This window comes from Cuculus canorus, chromosome 1 (genome assembly GCF_017976375.1).
Source record: "Cuculus canorus isolate bCucCan1 chromosome 1, bCucCan1.pri, whole genome shotgun sequence".
NCBI classification, from domain to species: domain Eukaryota; kingdom Metazoa; phylum Chordata; class Aves; order Cuculiformes; family Cuculidae; genus Cuculus; species Cuculus canorus.
The window spans coordinates 169,263,386-169,278,114 of NC_071401.1; positions in this window are offsets into that span (position 1 = coordinate 169,263,386).

The following is a 14,729-nucleotide window of genomic DNA, read 5'->3' on the forward strand; positions in this document are numbered from 1 at the left end:
GCAAAGAAGCTCACACAAAAACCCCGTTTCTTATCAAGCCTCTGATACTCATCAATCCAATATTTTTTCAGACTCGAGTTTCACTGCAGACACTCGATATAAAAAAAAATAAATAGACAAAAAAAAATTGTAAACTCACATCCTGCAGATGTCCTCTATTTTGTAAACCTGAAGCATCTTTACAACAGTTCTTCTATAACTAAGGTTTCTGAAATGCAGCCAGCTCTTTTTTAAGCCGATTCCCAGTTCCGCCTGTCCTGAGTTGAATTAACTTGCACATAGAATCATAGATTCATAAAATCACCAAGTTGAAAAAGACCTCTTGGATCATCAAGTCCAACCATTCCTATCTGCCACTAAACTATGTTCCTAAGCACCTCGTTTACGGTCTTTTAAATACCTCCAGGGATGGTGACTCAACCACCTCCCTTGGCAGCCTCTGCCAGTGCTCAGTGACCCTTTCTGTTAAAATTATTTTCCTGATATCCAGTCTGAACCTCCCCTGGTGCAGCTTGAAGCCATTTGCAAGCCTTCTGCCCTGCCCGGGCATGTACCAGGTCAGCCATGCACGGGCTGCCTGATTTTGGGGCAAGAGAAACCTGGTGAAAACTCCCTCCTGACCAGGCTAGTATCATTTTTTTCATCCATGATGAAGCACATTGGCTTTTGGTTCATATGAACCTGCCCAGCAAGATGGTGCATGGTGCTGCTAGAGATTGCAAAACACAGTCTTGATATGTGTGTGTTGCTTAGCCACAAGTGGTGGTTTGATGCACAGAGAGGGTACTTGAGATCCTCCATCTCATTTTGGATTCATTGTGCATCAGGATATTTTCACAATGGCATGAAAATCTTGCACATCTGTTTCTGTGTTTCTAATTATGTCATCACAGAAAATGTGTTTCAGTTTAAAACTCAAAATGAAATCTTTAGGCCCCAGTTATCTCAGAGTTCTTCAGTACCACTTTCCAGTTCTTGCTGTTTCTAATGAGATCACTGAGACCGTGTTAGCAGGATGTGGCCAAGAGAGAGACAATTCATTTTCTTGGCAGGGTCATGTTATTAAGGTGCTTTCAGAAGCTCACAAAAAGATTTACACAGGTAAAGTAAACTCCCCAGCCTTTTCTCATGATGTGGTTCTATCTTGTAACTTTAGAGTGAAGAACGCTGTTGCCTAATCAAAATATTAATGAAAACTGTTCATGCACAGTGATTCCACATATTTGCACATCCCTCTTAGATGTTTTTAAGACAACTTTCACACATTAACTATATTTATTTTTGTCAAGCTACTACCTCCATCTCTAACAGTAGCAGTTTTTTCCTCAGTCGGTGGGGAAACTAACTCTCCTGTAGTGATACATCACTGGAATCCTCTTACAATATTCTCACGCTTGATACTTAAATCCCATTCCACATGCATGTCTGTCCATTGGTTAAGTGGCTGTTGGATCTGACCTCAAGAGCAGACTGACCCGCCATCCCTACTGTAACCTCTTCAGCTCCTGATGCTTCTGCAAACACTGGAGGTCATAGAATGATAGAATAGTTTGGGTTGGAAGGTACCTTAGAGATCATCTAGTTCCAACCCTGCTGGGGTCACATCCATATCCCTCGTTATGGTCATATCCATGAAGTATAGGTGAGGCTCAGGGTATTACCTTTCAGGGCACTGAGAAATAATCCCAAATCGTGGTTTTCCTGAGCATCCAGGGGAGACTTTGATCCTAGGCTGCCCACAGGAATGTAAGTGGGAAATGGTGGCTCTCAGCCATGCATATGTTTAACCCTGCTCCAGAGCCGATTGCTCATTCAGACACAGCCTGAGGCCTTGTCACCAACCCCCTTTATGTCCTAAATGGCCACTTTTGGCAACCATTCCCAAAGTTAGTTTGATCCTCAAAAATTCTTCTTTATTTATATTATTTTTATAGCTTGGTAACCTGTCACCTCTCTACTGCACAGGGCTACCCCTTTCTCCTTCACCAAATAGCACCTATCTTTCCAAACCCTGTTCTAGTGATAACAAGAAGTTTGCTATGTCTCTGCTATCTCTGCAGTATCTAACACAGGACAAAGTTCCTCTACTCCCCCGCCTTCTTTTGTGTGTGTGTGTGTGTCTGCTCTCTGTGTTAACGAACAACATTTCAGCTGATATTCACTAAGCACACTTCATACCCTCATTGTGTTAGAGCAGCCTTCAATCCCTGTTCCTGCACATTGGCTAATCCATTGCAAAATATTGATTTGGAATTGGGATTTGGCTCTGGCATAGTGAGTAAATCACCGGATTGCTATGTGCTGTTCTTCCCCTATCTATCCTGCTTCATGTGTGCCTTCAGTGACACCTTTAACCTTTCTCACAGTCATGTACTTTTGTTCCTAAATAATGGCCACATTAAAAACATTCAAGGCTAGTAAGAGAATTCCTGAGCCTCAGGGACACATATAAGACCCAGATCCTTTCCACCATCCAGACATTACAGCTAGAATGTTTGTGATTTATTGAGACAGCCAGAAATGGATTTCCCAAATGTAATTTAATTTTAAATTCATTGGGCATTTATGATAATGGATGCCAGATATATAAAATGTTGTCAAGAAGCAAGCAAATGTAATAAATCCCTGAAAGTAATGTAACCTCATATTTTCCTATTACGTGTAAAAACATTCTGTGGAGGGGAAAACACTGCTTCTGACTCAATTTTAAAACCTTTCCAATACAGCAAATAGTTTTAATGTTTTTTTTTTAATTCTCCCTACTATTATGTTCACTGCTTGCACTTTCTGCATTGATAAAACTGAAAAAAATATTTACTTTGTTCATTTGATGGATGGAGGCACCATAAGCCGTTATTTTGAATGAGGCATCTAAACTTCTGCAAATGTCTGAAATTTTGAATTGCTGTCAAAAAGAAACAGAATTGTAAAATAGAAATGGACTTTGATAGTCCAGAACAAAAAAGAGGTAGGTGAAACTTTCTGAGTCTTTCTGGAACAAGAGAAGTGGTGGATTCCCCATCCTTGGAAACACTCAAGGTGAGGTTGGATGGGTCTTTCAGCAATCAGATGGAGTTGAAGATATCCCTGCTGGCAGGGCAGTTGGACTAGATGACCTTTAAATGCCCTTTCCAACCCAAACCATTCTATGATTCTGAGATCTGAAAAGAGGGTTGACATGATGCAGCATAACAGTAAAGATTGAATGCATTTGCATCTGTGTTTCCAATAGGTTTGTGTTGCCTTGGGTCTGATTTTGTGGTTTGAATGTTCAGAACTGGCAAAAACAGAGATAAAAAGAAAGCCTTGCGTAAATTAAAGGAATTAAAAGGGAACTTTAAACAAATATTGAGCTACTTTTTGCTCTTGCTGATGTGAACGCCGCTATTTGTTTGCAGCACCCCAGTTAGGAGTGCTGCCCCTGCGTGCCCACGGTGCTTGCAGGGTATGATGCCACCCTGGTAGCCACACTACTTGGATTTGAAGTCATGTTTGTCACCGCTCGGGTCTCAAGATGCTGCATCAGGAACTGTTTTGAGTTCAAGCTACTTCTATATGAAATTTCTCCTTTCAGCCAGCTTCCTCAAAGTGTGATGCAACATTTGTGATGAGGAAATTTGTTCTCTTGCTTTTATGACTGTATAGACATGTCCTGTGTAGATAGAAGCGGATGGGGCTGACAATATGGAGTTAATTGCACTTCTGAGGAACAGAAAATAGATGGAATGAGTGGAGTGATAATAAATCACAAAGTTGCATTGATTAATGTGAGCGGCTTGATGGTTTCCAGTCCAGCCCTAGATGATAAATAGAAACTTTTTTTCCTTCCTAAAACAGTGGGAGCATTTTGAAACAGCACATAAAAAGGGGAAACTTGGAAAGTTCATCTAAAACCTTGGTACAAATATGCACCAACTTTTGCATGCTTGGGAATATTTGCATACTTATCTTCTTGCAACATCTGCGCTAGGCATTTATTGTGTTGCTGTGTTCCTTAATACAAACAAAATACTTCCATTTATCTATAAAAAGATTGAGGATTCAAAGAGAAATTGTGTGTGTGTGACCCTGAAAATAATACAGGATTTTCTCCAGTGCCTGTGAAACTCTTGGGCTGCAGTTCAGTTCAAGATGAAGACACATACGTGTTGGTATCTGCATACAAGCTAGGTGTTTTAATTCCCAGTAGAGTTGAGGAGGGGGACGACTTGCATCGGTTATTTGTACTTCTTATGTGTGAGACATTCAGACAGGGCTAGCCAACCTGGTACACAGTCTACAGGACTGTAGTGCCTTTTTGGAGCAGCAGTGCTTTTTTTTGGAGAAAAGCTGGCCTATAGCTTCTGAAATGGCATTTCGTACCAAGACAGCTAAACTGAACACTGGAGATCTCCTTAGGCTGACCCTAAGCAGATAGCTGATGGCTGGCTATGTGAATCGATCTCTAGGCTCCTTTGAATACACTGACCAAGAGCTCAATTAATTCTGTGAACACTGAATCCTGTTTGAGAGTCTGTGGGATGATCTACCTGGTCTCAGGCTACCCTCTGGAAAGGCATTAGTTCCTTTATGTCCTGTGCCATATCTTCTAGCTCCAGGGAGACACTTCAGATACCTTAGGGGTTCTTACATTTCTTTAGATGCCAATGTGTAGGCAGCTGAATCAAGCCTTGTATCTCCATTGCTTACAACAGGAATGCAGACACCTTTGATTACCTAAGCTGCCTAGAGATGGCCATGGGCACCAAAGGCATCCTTGGAGGCAATGGACATGGTGGACCTTCTGCAGAAAACCCAGACCTTCCTGGAGCTGCCTTGTGGGGCTGGGCACCTCTCCGCAGCCCAGGTCCCTCAGTGATAGCAGAAACCTTATCCCTAGGCAGTTGAATCTTGCTCTTAGCCTATATGCACATACTTAGGTTTGGGTGTCTTGTCTGGTGCACTGGATCCCACCCAGCATCACTTCATTGAACTTCAACTGGGTCTGAACACAGAAGATATATTTTGCAAATATGTTTTTTTCACAAATAGGATGAGTATTTGTTAGGATTCTCGAGCCTTTAAATGATCTGCAGGTTTAGAAACAAAATATGTAAATAATCTAAGTAAGGCATTACAAATCACTAGGTATTTTTCTAAGAACTTCCTTAGTTTTCTGCATAAGAATAAAGCAAACAGAAAATACTAATTTTAATGCTGATCTGAGAGAAATTGTCATTGTCATGGTTAATGCCACATTTTTTTCACCTGTCTTCCTCCCATTTGAATTCCTTTCACCTCTTCACATCTTTTTTCCCCCAGGCAAATGCAGATAAACCCACCCCCATGGCTAAAGTGGTTGAAAAGTAAGGAAGTATTTGGGCCCAGGGCTTTGAAGGCCTTTTGACAATGTTAAATAAACTAAAATGCTTAAGGGCACTTTGCTTTTTTTTCCTTATTATTTCTAATCTTTAAATAGCTTGAAATAGAATGAAAATGTATCAAACAATTGTTTAGGCAGGTGCTATTGAATTTAACTGACAGTTCTGAGGTTCATTTTCATTATCAGGCATTTGGCTTGCTCTCCTTGTGCCTCTGGTGAGATTCTGAGTCCCAGCTCTAACACAATATTGTTACAAAAGATGCTCAGACAGGTCCTCTTCCTGACAGTCTTTCATATAAACCAGCTAAACATGCATTGGAAATGTCAAGAGACAGAATTTAATGCAGTAAAAATGTATTAATCAAATCTTGCTAACACTTGTTTTGAGGACAAGTGGACAGTGAAAAATGGTTTTCAGTTAAAAATGGTTTTCGTTGTCAAACTCTGCGACTCTGAATCCAACATATGCAGATGAAAACATGCTTGTCAATGTTTTCTTCTGCTGCTCTACCACCATATGCAGGGAGTGCTGCGAAAGAGCATGCAATGGGATGGACGTGAGATTTTGTTATACTTGCCTTAGATCTGACTTGGAGTCTAGGCACCAGAACGCAGATTTCTTAGTGATGTTGGGGTTAATGAACAAAGAGATTTTGCTGTGAATAAGTCTTAATTTAAGGGCAGTTTTACACTCCTACTCTATGGACCAGAAGGAAAGACAAGGGTCCTTTTCGGCCAGGCACTGCCCATGCGCACCTTCATATTCTAGATGCGGCTGCCTGATGAGCGAGTGCTCAGAATCTCTCGCTTTTCCCCGTTTCCCTAAATCCGATATTCATTGTCTCTTTCCCTAAGCCCTATATTCCTCTGCCTTTACTCTGTACAAGCCTGGAGAGCCATCGTGCCACGTCCTCCCCGGAATACAAAGCACTCTCAGTGCATGACCCCACTCCTTGGCCAAATGCGGAGTCCTTTTCTTCTGCTCTAAGAGCTTGTTCTGCATGACAGTGCTTGTGTCTTTAACACTTCTTTTGTGTGGCAAGTTCTGCCCTAGGATTTGCTATGGATCTCACGTCGAGGTCAATGGATGTGGTAAGTATGTCTGCATAGCTCAACCCTGCTTTACTGTAATTGCAAAGAAAGGCAAAGTGCTCGGATGTGATAAATGTGTCGTTCTTTACTCTGGGTGCTGGATATCACAGCTACTGTAGCTTACTGACTTCTCAGAAAGAAGAATGACTGCACAGCTTGTTTTACCCCCAGATCCTCTCCTACTCTCATCCTCCAGAGCCTCCGATGGAACATAGAGTGTCGCATGGAGTGTGACTCTATCACAGAGATGTCCTTATTCCTCCTTTCTTATCATAAGGGACCAGATCAAACCAGATCCGCCGATGGGTTTAGAGTCTAAGAAATGATTTGAGGTCACAGAGTTTGCTTCAGCCAAGCTGAAGATTCAGCTGCAAGTGCGTATGTCCATGGACTTAAGTGGGAGCAATGTCTGTGAATAGACCTGAACCTGCAAATGTCCCGCTTGCAAAATAAACTGGACTTGTTTTGGCACCTAATGCAATTTATGATTCCACTAAAGGGGCAGAAGGACATGCTTATTCCGTTTGGTTTTGTTAGCTTTATAGCCACACATGATGGCACTTTATTCTCCTTGATGTTATCTAGTGCCTGTCTTCATAGTAGGGCTTACCCTTTTATAGTTGATTGTTTGTTTGTTTAATTTAATAAGCTTTTAAAGTAAGCTTTTTGTTACTGAGTACCTCAAACTTCCCTTGGTTACCTCAGTTGAGAGCCAGGTCGTTAAAATACCTCTACAACTGGAAAAATAATACCTGCAAAAAAAATTTATTTACCTTTTGGGGAACTCTTGCTGCAATGGGACCGTAGGATACAATGCCAGCATTTCTGCCTTGAGATGTAAATGCTTGTGCAAATGCTGCTTTTCAATTAAACTGTAGTACAATTCGTTGAAGGTTAGCCAAAGAAAGCCGGTGAATGGAAACACTTAAACGATACATTAGGATTTAGTTACAGATTTTGCATTTGTTTTCTCAAGCAAATGTAAAACAATTGTGTAGCGGCCCATAGGAGGGAAGATTGTACTTGGGTTTTGTTTGAGCGTCAGTGTTAACGATCGGTGCTCAAGCGTTTTAGATTTCAATCTTAAATTAGCAATTTAAAGACAACAAAGAATGATTTTCATGCTTGTCAGTTCTGATTAATGTAACATTAACCCCTAGAGAACAGTATATTGCTCCAGTACTTTATTTCAAGTTGCAAGAGACCAGCCCTGGGAAACAATGAAAGGCTGTTCGGGGCTTTTTTTTTGGTTGTCCCCCCCCCGCCCTTTTTTTTTTTTTTTTTTTTTTGAACTTGAGTTGTCATATACCACTATCTACTGCTGCCACCACTTTTACTTATTGTGAAGTCTCGTGGTTGTTATTTTCCGCAGTATGCGACAACGAGAGATTTCCTAAATGACACCCCTACCAAGTTAATGCCATTTCATTGCTTCCTACAGATCCCGGCGCTGATTTTCCCACTCCCGTGTTGATCCCGAGGAGCCCCAGCTGGCTGCAGGCTGCTCTGAACTTTCAAGGGCAAAAACTCCTAGCAGCATGCACAGGAAATTTATACGTTTCTCTCCTGCTGAGTAAATTACAGAGAGAGGAAACAAAACCAGAATGTGAAAGTGGCACATAAAATAAGAACAGGTTTGCTGTAAAAGCGTTGCTTTTAAACCCAAAATTTGTAAACTGCTTGTAAACCCAAAAATTACTGTAATATTCTTGACTGTAGAACAACAATTTAAATGGTTGCTGTTCATTATCCCCAGTTTGGATTTGGGGATGGTGAGATGGTCATGTAAGAAGGATAGTAGAGATGAAGAGAGACCACACAATGGTGTATTTGTCCTGTCAGGTAGATCAGAGTGTGAATGGGGTCTCTCTGGTTCCCCACGTGCCTTCCTAGAGTAAGCTCAGATAGAAGGTTTGTTCACAAGAGCCAGAGAGAGCTCTTCAGCTGACATAGGTACTGCCCCCGAGAATGAACTGCTGGAACCCTGGTGCTACTTTTGCAGTGTGCTCAGTCGACTCTGCAGAAAATGCTCCTCATACATGTTTAAATGACGGCTTCAGGTCAGGAAAAAGAAGTTGCATTAGAGGAAGGAAGGAAGGAAGGAAGGAAGGAAGGAAGGAAGGAAGGAAGGAAGGAAGGAAGGAAGGAAGGAAGGAAGGAAGGAAGGAAGGAAGGAAGGAAGGAAAGTGTTGGAAATGTTCAGCTTTTCAAATTGCAGCAGTTAGATGAACAATTTTGTATACAAACTTCACAAGACTTACAAATAATTCAAATACATCCTCTGGTGGTTGCAATCTCTTTCACCTGGCAAATCCTCTGTTGGAGAAGCAAAGACTGTAAAACCTCAGCAGAGGCATGAAAAAAAATCAGCTTCTTCCATCCCAGCTGTTTATATCTACTTGTGTGTTTCCAGGGTTTTAGGCCACATTTTGTTTTGCTTCCCTTGTGTTACTGCCTAAACATTGGGAGTGGAGAGCCAACACCTGCCTCACACAAGCCCTCCATGCAGCAATGAAGGCAAAGAAGCAAATATCTGCTGAACAAAGTGCACTTCTTGTGCCTGCTGAACTTCCCTTGACTCCAGAGGGAGCCTGAGGATCTGCAAGAATCACAGACATGGTCTTGAATGTTTTATGCTTCATATATTATTTTTTCTATTATATTTGTGTATGTGGAAGCATTCAGATATGAACAGAAGATCAGTGCATGCCCACATACATCTACATGTACCCGTACACATATGGAGGTAAGATGGTATCTGTGCAACAGATAATCATGGCATTTCATTTGTACCACAACACTGTACCAGAACATTTGTACCAGAGCCTCTGGCACTGACCATGGCATTACCTGGCATCTGCCAGGGGTGGGCAGCTGCTGGCAAATCCCAGAGGGGTGTGCCCAAAGCAGGGCACTGCAGGTGTGCATCTGTGCATGACTCTCATCCAGGCTCCTCCAAAGCAACTTGTAAGGCCCATGAAGAGATGCATGCTCTGGTGCTCTTGCCATCACCTTTCAGATGTCCCCTACGAGCTCCAAGATGCTGGCATATCAATGCTATGTCTGGGCAGCAGGGCTCACAGGTGGGTGCTTGGGGTAGATGGGGAGCTGCAGCAAAGCATGACGGCAGCTCCACAGCACAAGAGCGTGAAGAAGCAGCCACATAAGTCCATCTCCCACAAGATATGACCGACTGACAGCAGCATCCTGCTCATTTAGGCATGGTACAAATACAAAAGGAAGTTCCTACAGTGAAGAGGCCACATTTTAAGATTATGATATAGACACAGGGGATAAGAGGGGAAGCGTATGGCAATAATTTATTGTAGTTGTCATGTTTCTTGGGCTGCTTCACTTGCATAGGGCTAAATACCAGTTAGTTCTTCTGGGTGACAGCTGGCTTCCCAAAACTTGAGTTGCCTTTCAGAAAACCCTTACACAAAGAAAAAAAAAAAAGAAAAAGAAAAACAATGAACATCTGGAAACATGCTGGAAAGTTAATGATGTTTTCTCCAGAGGTGGAAGTTCCCTCCCCAGATGAGAGGGAGAGGCCAGGGGAGTGGAGTGAAGGCTGGAATCCCTAGTGGAAAGAGCTCAGGAGTCAGCCTCTGCTCACTCTAGCCTTGGCTGTGAACAAGAGGCAGGGAGAGGAAGGAAAGCCAGATCCAGGAGCAGGGGTGCTCCCTCAGCCCCCAAAGGCAGCCCCTGGAGGAGGGGAATATAGTGCGTGCTCCCCACTATTTTATACATGCATGAAGGCACAGCCCTTGCTGCCTGTAACGACTTAATTTTTTAAATCTGTGCCTGACGCTATTTTAGTAATATTGATGCTAGAATATTTTACATTTATATTTCATTTTTTGGAGGCTTCTCCTTCCTCCACTGTTTGTTGCTCACAGGGAGAAATGTAAAAATTAATTGTTGACTTTTGAGCCTGACTTAGGAGTTTGACAACTTCCAGTTATCCAGAGCTGACATTTAGCACAGTTTATTGTGCGGTCACTCAATGCTATTGTGACGAAGTTTCATAAAGGCTGCAATTACAAAACAGATGAGACACTGGTTTATGTAGAGGAGGAGGTGGTGTGATTTTTGTGGTTCTACTGCTAAGAGACTCTGTAACCAGACTCCGGGACCCCTTACAGACTCTGATGTGCTCTTTGCAGGCAGCGAGAAGTTCAAGAAGTCACTTTAAGAAACACCAGTTGAAAAACCCAGTTCTGAGAATATTTCACCTAAAATGGACAAAATACCTCCTTGGTGTATTGGAAAATGAAGCAATTCAAGGAAGTGTCTTTCCTGTTTGTTTTCTTCAAACCCTCAACAACATTGTGGGCTTAATGAGGTTCACTGCTTGTTTCCTTTCTCTAGCTGTTCTGGGTTCATTTGGTGCTCCACCACATGGGTGAGTCTTTCATACAATAAAGGTGAAAAAATACTGCAATAAAATGGGAGGACAAGATTGTGAAACCACTGATGGTGGCAAAGTGCATTTGGCAGGCATGACCTTTGAAACCACTTTGATTTTTTTTCTTGACTGGATTTCAAAGCAATGATATATTTCTGACTCCCAGGCTTTTCACCAAAACTAATCTTTTTGGTAGGCTTCTCCTTGAAGCACATGCTGACCTGTGAATATAACACTGAACTAGGTCCTCCTGCACACCTCATGAGCTCTGTTTCAAACACCTTTCTGCTTTAGATATAAACATATTCTCTGTGAGGAGTGGCTTATAAAACACATGTATCTGATTTTGTCATCTGGTAGATTCTAGGATCACAAAATCATGGTTTACTTCTTGTTGGAAGGGATGTGAGGAGGTCTCTGGTCCAACCTCATACTCAAAGCTGTGAGACCAGATGAGGTTGCTCAGGATTTCATCCAGCTGAGTCTTGGAAACCTCCAGGGACAGTGACTGGATAGCCTCTCTGGGCAGCCCATCCCACGGTTTGAGTGTCCTCATGAGGAATGAATGTGTCCTTATACTCTGTCTGAAACTCAACATTTCACCCCATGCCTGTTGTCTTCCCAGCAGGCTGAGCAGGCTTCCTCTTCTCCATAACCCACTTTTTAGGGTCTTCTGTTAAGTCCCCCTAATGCTGCCTCATCTCCAGGCTGAGGTAGCCCTTGTCCCTTATCTTCTCATGGGGCAGATACATGAGACCTGTGCCTTTCCCTAGGCTGGCCTGACCAGAAGGAGCTGAGGATGTGAGATGTGGTGCCTATTCCAAGCTCCCTGCTGCCAGCAAGGGTCTTGTCTGGCTACTGCATCCAGAAACACGATGGGCAGGTGCAGAAAGCGACAAAAAGAAGAAAACTGATATGTTAGGAAAGGCTAAAGGAGAAGAATTTACTTAAGCTGGAAAAGAATGGAGTATGTGTAGAGCAGGACTGAGGGGAAATGGTAACAAAGGTCTTCTGATGGGTAGAGGTTTGTTACATTGCAGGTGTGGTCATTTGTCCTTGATATGTGTTTGGAGTAAGACAATAGAAATTACATGCAATTTTCAACACAGATGATGTAGGTTATATACAGGGAAAAACATTCAAGTGAAGGAAAAGAACAATACATTGCTACTCTCACACTGCCTTAATCTTTAGGAAATGGACATATTTTGAGATATTTTTAAAAATCCTCTTTTTCTAGATGTTAAACTAGGAAATAGAGGGATAACTCTTATGTTATGAGGTTGTGCTCCTGTATAACTTATTCTTTCCATACATTTACAACATGCTGTGGGCCAATCAACATGCACTGGAGACCTCTACAGAAGTCACTTTTAATCTGAGTTACTGACAGAGCACTTATCTTCCCATTGCATCCATCAGAGACTGGAGCCTCAAGGTGACACTGTACCGTAAGATGAAAAGATGGTCCCTCCACCAAGACACTTAAGCTAAATGAAAAACAAGAGAAAAACTATCAGTACAAGCAAGGAAGTAGGAAGAAAGAGAAAATAACACTGCTTTTGCAGCTCAGCTAGGTTTATAATTCCTTGGATATGCCAGGAGCCAACTCTTGCAAGCAGCAGTAAAAAGGAAATTGTTGGTAGTGTTCACCACGATGCCACAGGCATTTCCCGCTCTAATTATAGATGTTGTGGTATCTTGAGCATGACACGAGGGGCATCACACGGACTTGCCAGCCTGCTGCCATGCAGTGAATTGCATTGTGCAGGCCTTAAACGGTATGGTCAAGGGTGATAACACCGGGGCTTTCCAGTGGTGACTGCTGTTAAGTATTTTGTGGTTTGAAGGATGTCAACCACAGCGAAGAGCTTTCAAATTGTCATTTAAAGTGAAAGGTAAAATCAGCAGAAGTCTGTGGACATTTGCAAAGGCATCCAGCTTGTTGTACGGGAAACGAAATAGTCACTGTGGCTGCAGAAAGTGCCCTTTTTTTTGCCAGCATCCTCATTTAATAGAACTATTTTTGAAATAAAAAGTATTTGTCATCAGTACTTATTTGCAATTTTGTTAAACACTGACCAACATCCTTTGTGAAATCCTGACTTTGCCTTTTTATTGGGGTATAAACTGATCCTATGGGTCCACAGCCACTGCTGCTCCCTGGTATGTGCCCAAGGGCCAGATCCATGCAGGTTCCCTCCAAGAGAGCTGAAGCAGAGATTTCACTCTTACCTCATGGGTAAAGGGTGTTATCTTTCTGCTGTGTTCTCTTTTGGAGTTCTCAAAACACCTGAGAAATATTAATGACTTAGATGTATCTTGGACAGCCTGTATGAGAAAGTTGAACATACTGAAGTGTTGCTGGGCAACTGGGTGAGGCTGGGCAAAGCCAGGTTTGGATCTAGTTGATCCAGGTAAGAGGTTAACGAGGAGCAAAGGCAGCTCCTCATCCTTGCTGCCAGTGGCAATTGCCCTGCGTTGAATTGGCCTGCTCCAAATGTAGGAGCTTCACAAAGGACTTCCCTGCTTGTCTCATATCCACTTCATTCTCAGGAGGGAATGGAGATGAAGAAATTATGGACACAAAGGAATTGTGTTACATATTTTATATTTTTAATTAGTTAAACCTCATTTTTCTACACTTTCTTTAAGTAAGGCCCCTCCGGCACAGTTTTCCCTCCCTCCCTGGAGAAGCAGGTAGGCATGGGATGCTGCCTGCCCTCCACTGAGGGCTGCCAGAGGCACCAAACTGCACTGTCAAGGGTGAGGGATGAGAGACATCATGCTGCTTTGCCTGCAGCCACACATGGAAGAAAACAGCTGGGAAAAGCCAAAACACAGAGCCTGCACCTCTGTCTCCAGCATCCCCAAGGAAGTATTGAACCCTTTTAAAGGTTCACCAGGGCTGTCGTGGTCTGGAATGGATGCCTGGCTTAGGGACTCAGGCAAAACTGTGGGCCCCGTGTGCAAACCGTCAGGGTTTGCTACATGTCAGGGCACCTGAGGGCAAGAGCCAGGAAATAAATACCATTCGCAGTGGCTCTAGAAGAAACAGATGGAAGGGGAACTTGCAGGGGACCCTGCAGAGCCTCCTTCAGCACAGGCAGAGCCATGCCTTAATGTTTCATGTTCAAAACTACCCCTCTTTGGGGTGGGGGCTGCAGCATGGGCTTCATGTGCAGAAGCTGACAGCCTTGACAATAGAGTCTCAAATATTATGCTCCCCACACAGGCGGAACAGAGCCTATAAAAGCCCTTGTGCTTGTGTAATCCATCATCCAAGATGAATAAGGCAGTAAAGACGATCGTGTCCACTTTATACACAGGAAATCAGATGGTTCGGGAAGAGAAATGACTTCTTCTAAGTCCCTGCAGGGATCTGAGCCCTATTTTCCAAGCTGAGGATTTAGCAGGTAAGTGGGTGTCTCCTGGGGGTGGGCATTTTCACAGCAGGGACACCTGCTGATTAGAAAAGAACCAGACTTATGCTTATTTTGCTTCCTCATTGGTTTCATACTTTGAGTTTTGGTCTTCTGGCAACTCTGTGCTTTCTTGTTTATATCCTAATTTCAGAGGAAGGTGTTCCATTGACATTTATACAATGGAACTGTTTCTTATGCCAATTCCTTAGAAAAATATTGAAGTTGCTGTGTGTGGGATATAAATGGGCTCACTCCTGCACTCCATGAAGGACTGTAATGTGTAACCCAGGTGTGACTTCTGGTTTAGAAATCGAAAGCCTTGGGTATTGCTTTTCCAGACTGAATATCTAAATAAAATAGGTCACGTTGAGACCTTCATAACTCAGGCGAGGTATCATACACTAAGAGTTGGGAGCCAAAGGGCACTGAAAAAATGTTGATG